The sequence below is a fragment of the Pituophis catenifer genome, unplaced genomic scaffold (genome assembly GCF_029215685.1).
Source record: "Pituophis catenifer annectens isolate HBS135680 unplaced genomic scaffold, rPitCat1.0.hap2 SCAF_7, whole genome shotgun sequence".
Lineage (NCBI taxonomy): Eukaryota > Metazoa > Chordata > Lepidosauria > Squamata > Colubridae > Pituophis > Pituophis catenifer.
The window spans coordinates 82,360,650-82,379,031 of record NW_027256887.1 but is presented as its reverse complement, the minus strand read 5'-3'; the positions used below and the strand labels follow the sequence as shown (position 1 = coordinate 82,379,031).

At 41.6% G+C, this 18,382-nt stretch overlaps 1 protein-coding gene across 1 annotated transcript in view; it reads right to left on the bottom strand.

Annotated features, from left to right (window-relative positions):
- Positions 1 to 17,432, bottom strand: part of SOX5 (SRY-box transcription factor 5) — a 1,010,028-nt gene extending 992,596 nt beyond the window's left edge. The window contains exon 1 of the mRNA XM_070946983.1: positions 17,366 to 17,432. The gene's annotated coding sequence lies outside the window, so the exon portion shown is untranslated. The remainder of the gene's footprint in view (positions 1 to 17,365) is intronic.
- Positions 17,433 to 18,382: the final 950 nt, after the last annotated feature.

Genomic DNA, 18,382 nt, shown 5'->3' with positions numbered 1-18,382 from the left:
GCAGGGGAGCCCATCGGCGTAACAAGGGGCTACCTTTTTTTTTTTTTTATTTGATTTATATGCCGCCCTTCTCCGGAGACTCAGGGCGGCTTACAATGCATTAAGCAATAGCCTTCATACTTTTGTATATTTATACAAAGTCAGCTTATTGCCCCCACAAACTGGGTCCTCATTTCACCTACCTTAGAAAGGATGGAAGGCTGAGTCAACCTTGAGCCTTGGCGAGATTCGAACCCTGCAGTAATTGCAGGCAGCTGGTCTTAATAACCAGCTTAATAACAGGGTGCCTTAAACCCCTGTACTACCAAGGCTCTTCTTTATTGTTCCCTCTGCTAACACATTCTGGACCAGAGGAGCATAGATTAACTCCAAGATTAACAGAGGAGCATAGATTAACTCCAAGATTAATATCATACCAACAATCAAGAAGTAAGTATTACCCAATCAAGGAATTGCCAAACAAGCTAACAATAAGCAGCCCAACCAAAGAACCTCTAAGACTACCCCTACCAACACTGACACGGCAAGCCACTAGAATATAAATTAAGAGCAAACCCCACTCCTTACGAGCATGGATGAAGTTACCTAGTTTGGAGAAGGAAACGTCTCAAGAAAACAAGCAAGCTCAGAGAGCACTAAGAACCCCACACTTTCCTTCTTTTTAAGCATGAATTTTGCAATGTTGGAAGCAACACAGTTGAATAGTGGAATGGAATGGAATGGAATGGAATGGAATGGAATGGAATAGAATAGAATAGAATAGAATAGAATAGAATAGAATAGAATAGAATAGAATAGAATAGAATAACAGAGTTGGAAGGAACTTTGGAGGTCTTCTAGTCCAACCCCCTGCTTAGGCAGGAAACCCACTTCAGACAAATGGGTATCCAACATCTTCTTAAAAACTTCCAGTGTTGGAGCATTCACAACTTCTGGAGTCAAGTTGTTCCACTGATTAATTGTTCTAAACGTCAGGAAATTTCTCCTTAGTTCTAGGTTGCTTCTCTCCTTGATTAGTTTCCACCCATTGTTTCTTGTCCTGCCCTCAGGTGCTTTGGAGAATAGTTTGACTCCCTCTTCTTTGTGGCAGCCCCTGAGATATTGGAAGACTGCTATCATGTCTCCCCTAGTCCTTCTTTTCATTAAACTAGACATACCCAGTTCCTGCAACCGTTCTTCATATGTTTTAGCCTCCAGTCCCCTAATCCTCTTTTTTGCTCTTGTCTGAAATTCTAAAGGGGTCAAACATGGAAATCTCTCAATGATTTATGCAACCTTGAGATTAGTTAGTTTTGGCGAAGAATTAATGTGAGCATAACACCAATGCATGTTTGGATAATTGTGGATGGCTAGCCCAAGACACTGTTGTGTTGCGGTTCTGATTTCGGCTTGTATCATTCCTAGTTTTGGTTTGAATCTTCTCTACACAATGAGAGTCCCTGGAGGGTGGGGCGGTTGAAGGCATATGATGAATACTGTGAAATACAGACAGAAAGTCTTCAACTTAATGACCACAATTGGGACTAGAGTTTCTGTGGCTAAGTGAGGCGCTTGTTAAGTGAGTCACAGGTCATTTTACAACTTTTTTTTTTTTTTTGCTGCAACTGTTAATTGAATCACAAGGTTGTTAAGTGAATCTACTTCCCACAAAGTCACAAAGGGAGATCATGTGAGTTTTTCTTCTGATTTAGAGCCTTTGGCTGCCTCTCTAAATTCTCAGCAGCTGAGAATCTCATTCATACAAGAGCTGATGGAGCAATTGAGAGCCCATGTCTATTTTGTTTAACTGGCAATGCTCAATTTCACTAAAATGAGCCTCTCTCTCCCTCTCCCTCCCTCCCCCCCCCATGACTTCCATCTGGAAAGGGTTAACATTCCAATAATAATAATAATAATAATAATAATAATAATAATAATAATAATAATAATAATAATAATAATAATAATTTTGTGACACGGAGCTGCACCCACTAGATAGAATATTTTCATTTTTATTTGCTTATTTATTTATTTTGATGCATTAGGTTTTGTATCAAAATGGATACGCATTTCCTGCTGAGAAAAAAAGTGTGCTCAAGATGCCTCATTCTTTCCTCTTTCTCGTTTTCCTCTCCGTATGTGTGTGTGTCTCTCTCTCTCTTTCTGTATCTCCCCCCCCTCTCTCTCTCATCTCTCTCTCTCTCTCATCTCTATATCTATATCTCTATATCTATATCACTGGTGGGTTTCAAAATTTTTACTACCGGTTCTGTGGGTGTGGCTTGGTGGGCATGGCAGGGGAAGGATACTGTAAGATCTCCATTCCCACCCCACTCCAGGGGAAGGATACTGCAAAATCCCCATTTCCTCCTGATCAGCTGGGACTTGGGAGGCAGAGAATAGATGGGGCGGGGCCAGTCAGAATTTTTACTATCGGTTCTCCGAACTACTCAAAATTTCCGCTACCAGTTCTCCAGAATTGGTCAGAACCTGCAGAAACCCACCTCTGATCTATATATCTACCCTATTTCCCCCCAAATAAGACATCCCCTGATAATAAGCCCAATCGGGCTTTTGAGCACATGGCAATAAGGCCAAGTGCTTATTTCAGGGTTCAAAAAAATATAAGACAGCGTCTTATTTTCGGGGAAACAGGGTCTGTCTGTCTGTCTGTCTCTCTCTCTCTCTCTCTCTCTCTCTCTCTCTCTCTCTGTATCTTAAATGGACCCTGGAAAGTAGCAGGGACATGGAGGAGGCGGCTTGGGGATGAGGGAAGGATCCAGGAGGGAGCAATTGTGGAGATGACAAAGGAAGAGGGGAAAATTTATATATACTTCTCCTTCTTCAGAATTGTTCTCTGCAAGGACTGACCTTTTGCTCCTTTGTACCGTAGGGAAAAACGCTTGTTCTCATGTCAAGCATACACATGGCAAGCAACTTACAAGGGCTGCAGTTCACAGAGGTCGCGGAAGCCATGCGGTTGTAACAAGGAGTAAATTGTTTGAATACCTTGGAAAAGCAGCTCAGGGATCAGGCTGTGGGGCTGAGCGGTCCAGGCCAACTGCTTACACAGGGTAGTCCTTGAATTACGACAGTTCATTTAGTGACCATCAGGGTGGATTTGATTTAAATCGAGTTGATTTAAATCACGATTTAAATCCTGATTTAAATCACTAGTAAAAAGACTTGATTTAAATCAACTCGATTTAAATCATAATTGTTAAAGAGCAACTGTCATCTCTGCTACTCCTTTGACCCACTGTTGACTCACCGATAGTCCCAGTGTTGCAGAATATACAGCCTCCTGCTACATAACTAAGCTCCATTTCATGCTGAATAAACTAAATTATTTATGTATCTTAAATAGAAAACTATCTTACGATAGATTTTTACCCCAAAAGTTTTTTATTAAAATAAATTCGATAAAAATTAAAAAAAAAATCCGATTTAAATCAAAAAAATCATTGATTTTTATCCACCCTGGTGACCATCTGAAGTTACAACGCCCATCTGAAAAAAGGGACTTATGACCGTTTTTCACGCTTACAACCATTGCGGCATCCCCGTGGTCACGTGATCAAAATTCAGATGCTTGGCAATTGGTTCTATTTATGATGGTTGCTGGTGGGGTCATGTGATCCCCTTTTGGGATCTTCTGATAAGCAAAGTCAATGGGGGAGCCAGATTCACTTAACGACCGTGTTTTTTGGATGACTGCTGGAGTATTCCAGGGGTGTCAAACTCAAGACCCAGGGACCAGCCTGCCAGGGTGTTTAGATCTGGCCGACGGGGCTGCCCTGGAAACAGCGAAGGACCGGCTGGTGATGTCTCTGCCAGGGAAAACGGAGCTTGGCCTGTGGCCCTCCTGGGCTCCGTTTTCCCTGGCAGAGGGTTGTAGGAGGTCATTGCAGCTGGAAACGGAGCTCGGGAGCCCCTTTTCGCTGGCAGAGCGCTCGGCCCACCAAAGGCGCCCCTGACACGAGTGATGTTGAGCTGGCCATGCCCCCTCGCCTCTCCGATGTCAGACACAACCCTGATGCGGCCCTCAATGAAATTGAGTTTGACACCCCTGCTCTAAACCCATTTAAGGGCTATTAGTTCTACTAAACACCAACTTTCAGGAAATTCTCTTGCACACCCTTGATGGAAATGCATAGATTTCTTCTACAGGAGTTTATCCACGAGTGCCAAGCCTTTTTCCTTTTAAGAAAAACGTGGGTTTTTGATGCAGAAAGGGGTGACCTGTGGGAGCTCCACCAAGTCGTTGTGAGTTCCAGACACAACTGGATCTCATGGAATCTCAATGGAATCATTAAGATTTAGCCAAGGGTTCTGCATTATTCATCGCGAGCACTCACAGCATTCACCTTGTCTCCTGCGAAAGCTTAGTCGGAATCATTTACATGCTCTATTATGGATCTATAAAACTCAATGCATTTGGGTACATTTTGTGCATTATCTTCCTACAATGTATTTCCAGCCTGCCACAATCCCGGGCAGATGGAAACTGCTTTTAAAACAGTAATGTGCAATTGTAGACCAGAGTTTTGGAAAACTATAAAATGCACACAAAGAATAAAAACTTTCCGAGCGGGAGGGTGCAGAGTGGAGAATGGAAGTTTTGTTTAAGGAAGACCAGATATGAATTGCTGCTTTTCTTCTTCTTCTCTTTCTTTTCCTCTGCTTCCTTTTCTGAGATTCACTTTCCTATATTTTTACTGTTGCTTTGCATGTACTCTGAGAACTTCTGTACTGGAGACAAATTCCTTGTGTGTCTAATCACACTTGGCCAAATAAAGTTTTCTATTCTATTCTGTTCTGTTCTGTTCTGTTCTAATCTGGTTCTGTTCTGTTCTGTTCTGTTCTGCTCTGCTCTCTTCTCTTCTCTTCTCTTCTCTTCTCTTCTCTTCTCTTCTAATTTGTTTCTGTTTTTATTCTTTTCCATTCCATTCCATTCCATTCCATTCCATTCCATTCCATTCCATATTTTCTATTCTATTCTATTCTATTCTATTCTATTCTATTCTATTCTATTCTATTCTATTCTATTCTATTCTATTCTATTCTATTCTAATAATATTCTAATTTACAAAAGACAGAGGGTTCCAAGGGGAAATTCTTCGAGACACCCTGGCTGGGTGGTCATAAGGGATGTCAGTCCCTTCAGTTAAAAAGCAAAAGAGCTACACCACAGGGAAAAATCCTTCACAGATCTCTCTCCGGGTATGTAATATAGTCAGCCATCTTCCCGGATGTCTTATACTCAGGTTGATTCTTTGCCAGAACTAAGAACAACTCAAGGTTGCATAAATCTTTCAGAGGTTTCCATTTGACCCCTTTAGACAAAAGATTCATTCATTTCTACGCCAATTTCCATCCTCGGAGAACGACACAAAAGCGATAAAAACCAAACAGAGTCTTGAAATTATAGAAGTTCCGGAGCTCAGGTCACGTTAGTTAATGCAGGATTTTATCCTTACCTTGTTGACTATTTTGCTTTGGCTGAATTTCCCAAATTCATGTCAATCCATCAAAACATTGGCCATTTAGAACAAAAACAAAAATGTATATCCAAGACCCAAAACCGATGCACTGAAAATCGTAAGATTTAATGCAAAATTTTAGATTAGATTTAGGAAATTTTGGGAAAGTCTGGGATATGAGATTTTCTGAGTCTCATCTCCCAGACTTTGAAAATATCTGATTGTTAACAAAAGAATCTCCAGATGTTACCCCATCCCAAACTTGAAAGTAAACACACAAACTGATCCAAACAATTGCAACTGTTTGGGTTGCATTAATACAAATTCAGCCTCCAAGCGATAGTAACATGGATAGAACTTCACATTAATTCATACTTTAATTAAGCAGGCTTACTCAATAAACTCCAAAGGAACTGGGTTTGGACATAGTGCAAAATCATAGTGCAAACCAGGGTTTACAAATGCTAACAAATGCATTCAGACAACCCACTGAACCAAAAACCAAACAAATCACATTAGAGTCAGCCAGGTAGTCGAAACAACAGTAGTTGTGCTGGTTCTTAGGGGGAAAAAAAAGAAAAATCTAAATTTTGATGGAAACATGTATGTTAAATAAATTAAATTAAGCAAATTAAGTAAACTTGGTGTAACAGCTAAGGCACCACGCTAGAAATCAGGAGACTGTGAATTCTAGTCCTACCTTAGACCCAGAGCCAGTTGGGTGACCTCGGGCAGTCTCTCAATCTCAGCCTTAGGAAGAAGAAGTAGGCAAAAACAAACCACTTCCACAAAACCTTGCCAAGAAAAGTGCAAGGACTAATTCAAGCAGTCGGCAAGAGTCAAAAACTGACTCAGAGGCACATTGTGTAGAGTGTTTGAGATGTATCTGTACTAGATAATTTACACAAATTATAGCATAATTTGCAGGCTTGCCAACTGGACCCTATCGGCTTGGGTGGTGCCCGGAAGATCTGCTAAGAAGCAAAAGCAAGGAAACAGATTTCTTCTGTGTGATTCATTGTCATATTATCATTACCATTGCCAATCTTAAAAGAAATCAACCTGACTGTTTTTTAGAAGGACAGATCCTGAAGCTGAAGCTCAAATACTTGATCAACAAATGGGAAGAGAGAACTCCAGAGGTGTTATTCAGCCAGTTCGAATCGGTTCGCTTGAACTGGTAGTGGAAATCGTCGCCCACCCGCCCCGGCTCTATGCCATCCTATTTAGGCATGTTTTTGAGGCCAGGCGCATGCGCAGAAGATGCACACACAAGCAAAGTGAATGCACGGAAGGCAGGCGTATGTGCGAACCAGGCACGCACATACACAAAGCGAGTGCATGCACGCGCAATGAACCGATAGTAACAAAATGCGACTCCCACCACTGGAGAACTCCTTGGAAAATGCTCTGATGTTGGGAAAGATGGAAGGCAGAAGGAGGGCAGAGGATGAGACGGTTAGACAGTGTCATCCACGCAATGAACATGAATTTGGACAAAATAGAATAGAATACTTTATTGGCCAAGTGTGGTTAGACACACAAGGAATTTGTCTCCAGTGCAAAAGCTCTCTCTACATGCAAAGCAACAGAATAATCATAATAAGGATGCCAATAAGTGGGACTTAGCAGAGGGCCTGGGGGCCTGGCATGCTACGGTCCATAGGTGCCGCACTGCAAGGTGGCGCAGTGGTTAGAGTGCTGTACTGCAGCTACTTCAGCTGACTGCTAGATCAGCAGATCAAATCTCACTGGCTCAAGGTTGACTCAGCCTTCCATCGTTCCGAGGTGGGTACAATGAGGACCCAGATTGTTGGGGGCAATATGCTATTTAGTATACTGTCGATTGTTGTAAGACGCCTAGAGTCCTCGGAGAGTGGGCGGCATAGAAATATTGTAAGTAAGTAAGTAAGTAAGTAAGTAAGTAAGTAGGTAAGTAAGTAAGTAAGTAAGTAAATAAATAAATAAATAAATAAATAAATAAATAAATAAATAGGGTTGACAAGAGATGGACACAATTTAGCAACTGAACAACAACATTGCCCTTAGTAGGAATAGTTGTGGTTTTGACCCAAAACAACAGAGGCACATGGCATCAGAGGCTAACCCCTCCAAAAAAGACTGAAGGCCTAATCCAACATCTTTGCAGTCTGCAGCCAGCTCAGAAGCCAGAAATTCATCCTGCGTGACTTTTAAAAACCAAACACGGTATCTGTAATCCATAATCAAAGAAAGCAACATGGTAGCCACAGTGTGGTGTCATCAAAACGCTTCATGTTTTGGTGCACATTTTTTTAAAAAATGGGCATTTTGATCACTCAGTCATGGCTGTTAAGACTTTTTTCCAAAAAGGCTGTTAGACTTTTTCGGAAATTTGTTGTGGACACTCCTGCATGTATTTCTTTAAGCCTGGGCTTTGATTCTTTCATTAAGGTATATATTTCTAACTTTGTTGTTCTTGGTATTGTGTATCATAAGGAACAAATGACACTTCAGTAGTTATCACCGTTTCATTGTGAATGGCCTCGGGCAACGTTTCCTACCACGGCAACACAAGGTGCCACCTGAGACATTCACAGCAGCAAAGAGAATGCATTAATGTAAATATCTGCGCTTTCCCTTAAACTTAAAACTTTGTGGAGTTAACAACAAGCCACCTCCTTCCCTGCCCCACTGTCTGATTTTTATATCATCCTATGCCAGTGTTTTTCAAACTCAGCCATTTAAAGAGGCGTGGACTTCAATTCCCAGAATTCTATGCTGGTGTTCTGTCCCCAACCACACCCACACACACCAACAGACGTTCAAGAGTTAAAGACCAAACCAGCCGGCAAAATCCTTTTCCTTATGATAACGGAACTTGGCAACAACCTAGTGGCTGACTGCCAAGAGTTTATTATTTACGAAGAGGAGAGATAACTTCTCCCCACTTCTGATGCATCAAAAGAAACAGCTCAATAATTACGGAGTCAATCAAGTCCAGAGATAATCCAGCAAAGTCTAAAGCAAAAAGTCCAGCAATGCAGAATGGCGTGGAAGCTTTCAGCTTTGTTCGTCACAAGGTTTGTCTGGCCACCACACTCCCATTTATATTCTGTGGGGTGTGGTCCAGTGACTCAGCCTAATCTCAGGCACGCCTTTTCTTCTGTTGCGCACGCTTATCTCTGCGACGCTGACATGGATCCAGCCAAAACTCATTACCCTCATCACTGTCCATCTGTGGCTGCGTGGACGTGCTTGGCCCTGGCCCTATCTCTTGCCCTTCGGCGGACACCGAAGGCATTGCCAGAGAGGAGGGTCCTGGAGAGGGAGGCCTTGCCAACTCCTCTCCTTCACTCTCGGAGTCCTCTCCTGCCCATGACACAGGCTCAGATAACGGAGCCACAACAGCTGGCTGGGGAATTCTGGGAGTTGAAGTCCACGCCTCTTAAAATGGCGGAGGTTGAGAAACACTGTCCTATGTGATAAAAGAAATCCGGGTGTTTCTGGCATCTACCTAAGTTCCTCTCTTCCAGCCATAAAATGCAACGATCGGTGCCAAAATATATTTGAAAAGAAATGTAAAGTACCTGGAGACTTTTTCCCTCAGCAACGAAACTTTCAGGAAATTGGAATATAAGAGGAAAGTCTCACGCGCTTTCCAATTAACAGCTGTGAATCTTTTAAAAAATCAAATGATAAATATGGACAAACCAGATGAAATTCAATTGCGACGCTTCGGATGGATGCTCCCACTTCTCTGTGGTCACCCTAGGTTGTGTGGTTTTTCTCCTACACACTCCGTATTTGCATAGAGAGGACTGAGATGAAAACAAGCTGCGGCAATTTAAACATATCCTTACCTGGTCTTGTTTCAAGACCTCTCTTTGTAGCGTATGCTCTTCAAACTCATTCACACAGCTGCCATTTTATTTATTTGAATTTCCCCTCCCCCCTGCCTTTATTACTTTATATGTAGCTTAAGGTGGTGAACATATATAATGCTCCTTCCTCCTCCTATTTTCCCCACAACAACAACAACTCAATGAGGTGGGCTGGGCTGAGAGACAGCGACTGAGCCAAAACCATCCATCCAGTTTTCCTGCCTACGGTGGAACTAGAACTCCCAGTCTCCTGGTGATTGGGCCAAAGACACCCATCAAGCTTTCATGCTTAAAGCAAGATTAAAACTCACAGTCTCTGTGAACCCAGTCGCACCGGGTTTCTAGCCCGGTGCTTTAACCTCTACACCAAACTGACTCTATATAACTTTATTTAATCTTAGGCTGCATTTTCTCATTTAGCCCTATCTTAAGTAGCCTTCTCTGAGAATTGGCACAAGATAGGAAGCCATACAATTTATTTATTTTATTTATTTTTTTGGTTTGTCAAACATGTACGAGTTAGCAGGAATAAGTATAAAACATGGATATGAATACAGGAAATGGGTACGAATAAATGGGGGCAGTAGGACAGGGACAGTAGGCACTCTGGTGCCTTTATGCACGCCCCTTACAGACCTCTTAGGAATGGGGTGAGGTCAACAGTAGACAGTCTAAGGTTAAAGTTTTGGGGGTTTGGGGAAGAAACCACAGAATTAGGTAGTGCATTCCAGGCATTTACCACTCTGTTATTGAAGTCGTATTTTCTGCAAGCGAGTTTGGAGTGGTTTACCTTGAGTTTGTATCTATTGTGTGCTCGTGTATTATTGCAGTGGAAGCTGAAGTAGTCATTGACAGGTAGGACGTTGTAGCAGATAATTTTTTGTAGCAGAAATTTTGAGTAGTTAGGAGAACCGGTAGTAAAAATTCTGACTGGCCCCGTCCCCATCTATTCTCTGCCTCCCGAGTCCCAGCTGATCGGGAGGAAATGGAGATTTTACAGCATCCTTCCCCTGCCATGTTCACCAAGCCACGCCCACAGAAGCGGTAGTATAAATTTTTGAAACCCACCACTGCCCCACGCGGCCCATTTTGTATGCAGATAAGTGCAGGACATGCACGGAGGCTCGGGGAGAGTGAAAAACAGGCCTACCAGAGGTTTGGGAAGGTCGGAAACGGGCTCGTTTCCAGCCTCCAGAGGGCCTCCGAAGCCTGGGGAGGCTGTTTTCGCCCTCCTAGAGGCTAGAGGAAAGCCTCTGAAGCCCGGGGAGGGCCAAAACGCCCCCCTCGCCATGGTGCAGGAGGCCAACTAGGTCATGCACACTGTGGCCACGCCCACCCAGCAACCAGGCAGAGAACCCCTTGCTAAAATTTTGGAAGCCCACCCCTGCCCTCACCACAACACAAACTCAACCAAGCCGATTAGAATCAAAGTCTTCCTCCCGTTCCGCAGCTCCTTGAACATAACAAACCTGTTCGGAGCTATAAATAAACTAGTAATTTGCAAGTTATGAATCACTTCTCTTGAAGAGGTCTCTGGTGATATCGCAACTTTCATGCCTCAGCATCGCAGACTTCAAGCAATCTTAGTTTCCAAAGCTGTCATTCCAGAAGTTGTGAGTTTTAAGTATAAATATATATCTATGCCCTCCTCTCATTAAGATGCAGAGAACCAGAATGTCAGGGAAGGAGTCCATGTTATGCTGTGTAGACAAATCAGCCATAAATGCTTTATAGATCAATCAGCCATAAATCCTCTAGAGACAGATCAGGTAAGGGAGCTCACCCGGGTTGCTCCGGACTAAACTGTCTTCTACTAACGGAACAAGCCAAGTTGCAATTATCTATTTATATAAAATTTTCTTCAAACAGGGCTACCGGATCTAGCCAGCAAAATTCCACACAGTCTCAGATAGTTATAAGGAGTTATAAAATATATTTCTTTGCTATCATCCCATGGTCTTCCATATTAGAATAACTTTATTATCAGTTTGAATGTACACTAATAGGTATACATTAAAATGAAATTTCGTTGCATACAGCTCTCAAAGGATGACCACCTCTGATATATACTACATGAACATATTTTATAGTTCAGACCCTGGCTTAATTAAGCCCTGGCTTAATTATCAGATAGATAGATAGATAGATAGATAGATAGGGAGAGAGAGAGAGAGAGAGAGATCTGTAGATCTGTAGATCTATAGATCTATATCTATATATACATACACACACACACTCATTATATATTAATTATCCTGTCGTACATATTTTTTCCTCCCTTTGCATTGTATTGGCTTTGAAGGACATCAAAGAAGATCTTTCATTCAATCATTCACTCATTTATTCATTCATTCATTCAATCAATCAATTTATATCGTCAACCACTTCAAATACATGACTCTGGGCAGCTCACAGGAATTTCTATACAAAACAAACAAAAGGCAAAACCCATCCCACAGGAAGAGATATAAGTGTAGGTCAACATAAACAGTAACCTAGGTGTACTAAGAACTGCCAACAACAATCAACATACTACACCACATACTCAGGTAGCCAAGCTCAATGTCAAACTTAGTTGAGAAACAGCAATGTTGTTCAACCTTAAGCCATTTTAAGATGAGTGGACTTCAACTCCCAGACTTCCACAGCCATCCATACTCACTGGTAGTTGAAGTCCACACTTGTTTAAATTTGCAAAGAGTATAGATGACAGAAAAGGCAACTGCCAATCAACCCAGTTCCCTTAGAACAGGGTTTCTTAACCTTACCCATTTTAAGATGTGTAAACTCCTTTTTTAATTATTTTTATGAACGATTGAAGAAAATCTTTATTTTTTTTAAAAAAAAGTGAAAACGATCTGTGCATTTCAACTCCCAGAATTCCCCAGCCAACTCCCAGAATTCCTTAGCACCATGGAATTCTGGGAGTTGAAGTCCAATATCTCAAAGCTGCCAAACCTGAATAATTCTGCCTTAGACTGAAATAGAAATTGCTTCCCGCCTCCCTCCTCCCAGATAAGGACAGCAGTAAATCTGCAAATCTCAGATTATAACCAGGGTGGATAAAAATCAATGATTTTTTAAAAAAAAATATCAAAAAAATCAGATTTTTTTTATTTAAATCAGATTTTTTTGATTTAAATCGGATTTTTTTGATTTTTATCAAATTTATTTTAATAAAAAACTTTTGGGGTAAAAATCTATCGTAAGATAGTTTTCTATTTAAGATACATAAATAATTTAGTTTATTCAGCATGAAATGGAGCTTAGTTATGTAGCATGAGGCTGTATATTCTGCAACACTGGGACTATCGGTGAGTCAACAGTGGGTCAAAGGAGTAGCAGAGATGACAGTTGCTCTTTAAAAATTATGATTTAAATCGAGTTGATTTAAATCAAGCCTTTTTACTAGTGATTTAAATCATGATTTAAATTGTGATTTAAATCAATTCGATTTAAATCAAATCCACCCTGATTATAACTAATCCAGAGCCTACCCAGGAACAGGTAAGACGCTCCACTTTGGTTAGGATTGTTTCCAGGCATCAAATGCCCCCTTTTCAAATGCACTTCCAATGTCATGGAAAGTCATATTTTCCTCTGCTGCGAGACAATGGCATCAGTACACCATCCGCCTGAGTCTTTTGACCTTTTCTTCCAGGGGAAAAAAAAAGATTGATGCAAGCACGAAAAAACAAGAAAAATGAACCAAGGGTAGTTTGGCCCTTAAATGTGCACTCTTTAAAAATGAAATCTGCAAATAAAACCACAGATTCCTGTACTATGTTACTGTACTATAGGGAGCCAATTTAGTCTCGTGGTTAAGGCACCAGGCGATAAAGCAGGAGGCTGTGAGTTCTAGTTCTGTCTTAGCCATGAAAGCCAACTAGGTGATTTTGGGCCAGTCACTCAGTCTCTGCCAAACTCACCTCACAGGATTGTTGTTATGGGGGAAACAGTAGGAGGAAGGTATGTTGGATATGTTCGCTGCCTTGAGTTATTGTAAAAATAATAAAGGCGGGATACAAATAAATAAATAAATAAATAAATAAATAAATAAATAAATAAATAAATAAATAAATAAACCCTGTACCCAAGCCATATTCCCTATCGCTTTTCCTAAATCTCGAAGAACTGTCTATCTAGTCTCCCAATTTTTTTTTCCTGGGACCATTTTTCATTTTTATATTTCTTGGGGCAGGGGTCTGCCTCAGTGGTGGGGTTCAAATTTTTTACTACCGGTCCTGTGGCTGTGGCTTGGTGGGTATGGCATGGCTTGGTAGGCGTGGCAGGGGAAGGATACTGCAAAATCCCCATTTCCATCCCACTCCAGGGGAAGGATACTGCAAAATCTCCATTCTCACCTGACTCCAGGGGAAGGTTATTGCAAAATCCCCATTTCCTTCCGATCAGCTGGGACTTGATAGGCAGAGAATAGATGGTGATGGGGCCAGTCAGAATTTTTACTACTGGTTCTCCAAACAACTCAAAATTTCCGCTACTGGTTCTCCAGAACTGGTCAGAACCTGCTGAAACCCACTTCTGGTCTGCCTCCTACTACTCTGCAGTGTTCCAGCAATCCTGATCATAATCCTGCCCCCCCCCCCCACACCCCATCTCCAACAAGGCTGTAAGAAACTCTCCTCGTCCATCTTACTGCCCTTTTAAAAAAAAGGAGGGGGGGTTAATCAATCTCTCCCTAAAAAAACAGTGGCTGTTCTAAGCAGCATAAAAGTCCTGATTAAATGTGGTTTGAAGGTTGGTGCCTTTTACCGTATATCGGCATATGTCTGCAGAATGATGCATCACCGGAGTTTCATTTTTGCTGTGCAACAGAGAAATTGACTGACTGTTATTTTGCACCAACTGTAAAGATAGATAGATAGAGATAGAGATAGAGATTGAGAGAGAGAGGGAGAGGGAGAGGGAGAGGGAGAGGGAGAAATAGGTAGGTAGGTAGGTAGGTACCATGTTTCCCCGAAAAGAAGACCCTGTCTTATATTTTTTTAAACCCTGAAGTAAGTGCTTGGCCTTATTGCCATGCGCTCAAAAGTCTGATTGGACTTATTATCAGGGGATCTATTTGGGGGGGAACAGGGTGGATAGGTAAACAGACAGACAGACAGACAGACAGTATATGTGTGTGTGTGTGTGTGTGTGTATGTTTGTACACACACACACACACAAAGAGAGAGAGAGAGAGCAATGGGTGGAAACTAATCAAGGAGAGAAGCAACCTAGAACTAAGGAGAAACTTCCAGAAGTTGTGAATTCTCCAACACTGGAAGTTTTTAAGAAGATGTTGGATAACCATTTGTCTGAAGTGGTGTAGGGTTTCTTGACTAAGCAGTGGGTTGGCTAGAATATCTCCAAGGTCCCTTCCAACTCTGATTTTATTTTATTTTATTTTATTTTATTTTATTTATTATTTTATTTTATTTTATTTTTTATTTTCTGCCCTGCCCTGCCCTGCCCTGCCCTGCCCTGCCCTGCCCTGCCCTGCCCTGCCCTGCCCTGCCCTATCTATCTATCTATCTATCTATCTATCTATCTATCTATCTATCTATGTGTGCATGTATTGTATTACATATATTTATTTATTTATTTATTTATTTATTGGTACGATTTATATGCCGCCCTTTTCCGGAGACTCAGGGCGGCTTACAATGCGTTAAGCAATAGCCTTCATACTTTTGTATATACCTGCTTAGTAGGGCTTTCGCCCCCCCCCCCCCCCAGCGGTGTTCTTTTTTTATACAAAGTCAGCTTATTGCCCCCACAATCCGGGTCCTCATTTTACCTACCTCGGAAGGATGGAAGGCTGAGTCAACCTTGAGCCTGGTGAGATTTGAACTTGCAATAATTGCAGGCAGCTGGTGCTACTTAACAGTGCTTTAGTCTGCTGCGCCACCAAGGCTTGTATAAAAGCTACAATTATTATCTAGAAAACAATTCTTTAGCAGAATGTTCTATTCATGTGTTAACTAGGCTCACAGTTTTATAACAGAATAACAGAGCTGGAACCGCCTGCAGGAGACCCTATATGGTTTAGTATAATACATGAATCCAGATGCTGTGGCTTATTTAACAAGCTGTTATTAGAATAAACTGTACATTGTTAGCATAACATTAATCCAGTTAGTGAGATTCACTCCTGATAAGTGAAGTTGCACAGAAAGAACAGAAACCTTTCCAGCAATTGCTGTGAATAGGCTGTAGATGAAAGTGGGCATACTTTGAAGCGAGGTCAACTGAGTGGGTTGTTATTTGAGAAGGTAGGGCTGTAAGTGGCTTGACAAGTTGGGAAGGAGAAATTTTCTCTTACGTACAGAATTAATTCTAATTCAAAACCAAAACTCTGCATTAAATAAATCATTCCGTTTTCGTTTTCTGTACTCCGCTCACTTAACTGAAATGTTATAAACTCAAGTTGTTTTTACAGTATTTTTTCCTATAGCCACCGCTACATTCAGAAATAACTATGCAAAGTACATAAATCCAAATTAAAATTTAAACATTACAGATATACCCGTATACCCATGCACACGTCAAAATAACAATATTTTAAAGAGAAATGAGCAGCTAAGATGCAATCCAAGAGGTGTTTTTAGACGACTTGGCAAAAGGGAAGCAAATGCTGGCGGTCAGGGTTGCAGATTTGTTTAGATCTACCAGCAAAAAGGTCAGCTACTTCTCAAGGGCCTTTTCTGAATATTTTGAAAGGCTTGATGTACAGAAACTGTTTCGGTTTCTGCAAATTTGCAAAACTTTGCAAAATTCCAAGTTTTAAGATTGCTCTCTCTCCATTCGACCAGAATTGTTCGTGAAAAAGAGACTCTCAAGTAAAAGACAACTCAAGATCTACATTTAACTCTAGAAAAGATTCACCAAATGCTTTGGAGGAATCTGAAAGAGGTGCCCAGGAGGTCATCATTGATTAGATGTCATCACGCTTTTTCTATCCATTATTTAATTTTTTTTTTAAATGCAAACAGCATGGCTAATTTCCTCCGCTCTTGAGTAAAACAATACATCAAGTTCGTTGGTTTTGCAACTTTCCTATCCTTAACAGAAGAGGTTTTAAGCAGACAACATGAAAGCAATACAACAGAGTGTATAATGCACTTAAAGGACGGCATCGGGTTAAACATAAACCAACCTTAAAGCCTCTCAAGGAAAGGCTTTGCTTTTCCTCTTCAGTCTTTCAAATTACCTGTTTGTTGAGGCAACTTGTAACGTATCCGTGAAAGGGAATGGAGTGGTATGTTAAAATAATTTCCATGTTATTATTAGAAACAAGGGAACTGTGCTCTTTGCATTTAATGCACTTTTCTCTTTCTAGGACTGGGAAGGAAGGAAGGAAGGAAGGAAGGAAGGAAGGAAGGAAGGAAGGAAGGAAGGAAGGAAGGAAGGAGGGAGGGAGGGAGGGAAGGGAGGGAGGAGAAAAAGAAAGAAAGAGAAAGAGGGAAGGAAGGAAGGAAAGAGAGGAAGGAAGGAATGAATGAAGGAAGGAAGGAAGGAAGGAAGGAAGGAAGGAGAAAAGAGAGAGAAAGAAAGAGGGCTGGATGGACAGACAGAGGAGAGAAAGAAAGAGAAAGAGGGAAGGAAGGAAGGAAGGAAGGAAGGGAGGAAGGAGAGAGGAAGGAAGGAAGGAAGGAAGGAAGGAAGGAAGGAAGGAAGGAAGGAAGGAAGGAAGACAGACAGACAGACATTTTGGTTGCACTCCTTAAGATCAACACACAATATACACTTGTAGATATTAATTCCACAATTTCACATCTCTTGCTAGACTAGACCAAAAAAGCTAGATTGTCTTGGATATATTTCAAAACCTGGGATCAGGTTTAAAAAAATACCCATTGCCTAACACCGTTTGGGACAACTCTGTTTTCCTCCTCTCTTTTCCATCACTCCAATTGCATTTTTGCCATTGGCAGTCAACTGGTTCCCCCACACCAAGTCCACAACAGGCTAAGGTGATTTAAACAGCCTCCCCTTCCCAGAGAAAAAATATTCACAGCCAGCACGGAGCATACCTACCTACTGTGGTCCTTTCTCTTCCCTTCCACTTTCTTTGCCTTTGTCCACCAATGGTGCTCCTTCCCATCACCTGCAGCCCGTCCGGAGCTCTTCAGGAGTCAGGTCTGCCTGTACTTTTCTGCCTGTTCGCTTCCTTCCTGCTCCCCACTCCGACCGGAGCCTCCTTTTATTTATTCTTAAGTTTTTCCAATGTAAAACAAGAATGGCATCTTTTCTCAAATTGCTCCCCTCCGCCGAAGTAACATTTACAGGAAGCAATATTCTCCAAAGCTATGAAGCATGCATTGCCCTAAATTACATCGCCGTGCCTGCTCGGAGCTCACACATTTTTGAATACGAAAGCTCCCAGGGATTCTCGTTTCCATACCGAGTGTATATTTGCTGCTTCAAAACATTTTTAACCCAGACACCGAAGTGCCAGCCTCGTCGACCTCATGCTAATCCTAAACTGGGTGGTGGTTCTTGAGGGAAAGCATGCAAAAAATTGTAGCAGGCCATCAACTCTGACCCTTTTCTCTTAACGCATGAGACTCCTAAATTCCAGAGGGAATGGGTGAACTCTGACCTGTTTAAAATTAGCTTTGTTTAATGCCTGGTGTGGTGACTCAACAAGCCAGATTTCTTTTCTCTCATCATTTAAAAGAGAAAGAGGGAGGGAGGGAGGGAGGGAGGGAAAGAGAGAGAGAGAGAGAGAGAGAGAGAGAGAGAGAGAGAGAGAGAGAGAAACTCTTTTTCCTTGCTCCCCAAATCTCTGCATTTCAGAGAACAATGAAACACAACAGCCATAAAGAAGTAAAGAAAAAAAGACCATATTGGATCAACAAAGCTGGGCCCTACGTAGGCTTTTCACCACACTCAGCTCTTTATGCTTTGAATCTTTCTTTAGATCTTCATGTTCAATTTACAAAGAAACAAGACTTCCTTTCCTTTCCTTTCCTTTCCTTTCCTTTCCTTTCCTTTCCTTTCCTTTCCTTTCCTTTCCTCTTTCCTCTCCTTCTTTCTTTCCTTTCCTCTCCT